The sequence below is a fragment of the Asparagus officinalis genome, chromosome 7 (genome assembly GCF_001876935.1).
Source record: "Asparagus officinalis chromosome 7, Aspof.V1, whole genome shotgun sequence".
NCBI classification, from domain to species: Eukaryota; Viridiplantae; Streptophyta; class Magnoliopsida; order Asparagales; family Asparagaceae; genus Asparagus; species Asparagus officinalis.
In genome coordinates this window covers 44,816,011-44,817,948 of record NC_033800.1, presented here as the reverse complement: position 1 = coordinate 44,817,948, position 1,938 = coordinate 44,816,011, and the positions used below count along the sequence as shown (strand labels likewise).

Here is a 1,938-nt window from a genome sequence, read left to right as displayed (position 1 = left end):
AATTTTGGTTCTCCGAGTCGCAGTCGCTGGGTCGGCAGGACCTAAATTCTCCCGGCTGATAATAAATGTCTTGTCAATTTTATCCCACCAAATTATTTTAAAAATATATAAATGAACAAATAAGTAACACACTGAAAAGTTTCGTAGTAACAAATAAATAATACATATTCTAATTAAGTGTGTCTGGAGATTCGGATTCATGCTCTTCTATTAACAATTATTTTAAAAATAGATAAATGAACAAATAAGTAACACACTGAAAAATTTCGCAGTAACAAATAAATAATACATATTCTAATTAAGTGTGCCTGGAGATTCGGTTTCATGCTCTTCTATCAACAATTAAATGGCCAGAACTAGTCAAAGTCCTTCACCACCACATCTTCCAGTGTAAAGTCCTTCACCACCACATCTTCCAGTGTAATACCTACCAATTTAAAGCAAGGTCGTATAACCTATAGACGACACAAACAATATGAACATGTTACTAGAATTTTATTTTATTTCATTTCATTTTATTTATTTATTTATTTATTTATTTTGAGGATCAAGAACTCGTGGTCATGTTGCACAACTCAGACAAGCTATCACTCCTCCAAACAACAAAAGAATGAAAGAAACTTATGGCTCACATCACAGTCAAATCCCAGAACAACAATGATGCAACATCAAATGTATTCATTAACCAGCAAATATTACATTTATCTCAATTATTCTCCATCCTTTGTCCTCCTCTTAAAAAATTGGGCGAACACCAATCTATGAAGAAAGATATTCAACAACGAAACCTCCTCTCTCTCTAATGTCAACCCGAAAAGATTATTGTGTTCATCGAGGCAGTACGAAGAAAAATCATCTTAGTTGCAGTCACAGTGAGAGAATTCCCCATAGCTAATCCACTGAGCAAGTGTTCAACCTGCAGAAATACCACCAAATTATCATTATGCCAGATAATACAGACAAAAACATCCCATTAATATCAAATTCGGCCATCAAATAAACATGTTCAATGCATGTAAAACCCAAATCCAGACCCATAAGGAGGTGGGGTTTAGTTTTCAGTTTTTATTGGACATTTCTCTGATTGGGTTTTTGGATCATTTATATGACTTAAAGCCCCATAACAAATATTAGCGAACTGTGTTGTCTTCATCCTCTATGCCACTAATTTTAACAGTTCTAATTATCTAGCAGTTGGAATTTGTAATAAGCTATCCCATTTATTATTAATACATGAATTTTCATATAAGAACGACAACAACAAAGTCTTTATGTTGCATGAATCTTATTCTTCCATTCAGCTCTATCATGATGTGGGTCATCTCCTTCGTTAACTATTAATATATCCTTCTTCATTGCTTCCAACCAAGTACTTCTAGGTCCCCCTCAATATGTCTTTGCTCCCATTAACTATACTATTGTCACATGTCCTAACCGGTGCACTAAAAAGCCTCTCTATCGTACATGACCACACCATTTCAATCGACTCTCTCATGTTACCCTCAACCTCTCATTTTATCCTCAATAGGAGCAACCTCTATCTTCTACGAATGCACACATGACATATTTACTTATAGATAAGTTTCCCAACAAATAAATAAAATAATTAAATGTATCGTGCATAATATAACAACAATAAAGCTTTTACCCCAAATCTTCGGAGTCAGTTATGTGAATGTCTTTTCTCCTTCAGAATTATTAGAGAACAATCTCCATTAAAAAATGTTTATAAATGTGATGCATGTATAGTGTAGACAATATACACCTCCTATGTCAAGAGGAGATGGTCCTCCACAAAACTTATCAGCGAAAAGTTCATGCAGAAAACAAAACTCATGGAGGCTTTAATGTGGTAGCTTTAATGTAGTACTGTAGTATCAAAATGTATATATATATATATATATATATATATATATATATATATATATATATATATAT

At 33.2% G+C, this 1,938-nt stretch overlaps 1 protein-coding gene across 1 annotated transcript in view; it reads right to left on the bottom strand.

Moving 5' to 3' along the window:
* The window catches only part of LOC109849809, a 7,365-nt gene continuing 6,076 nt past the window's right edge, over positions 650–1,938 (bottom strand). Inside the window, exon 3 of the mRNA XM_020419688.1 lies at positions 650–916. The gene's annotated coding sequence lies outside the window, so the exon portion shown is untranslated. The remainder of the gene's footprint in view (positions 917–1,938) is intronic.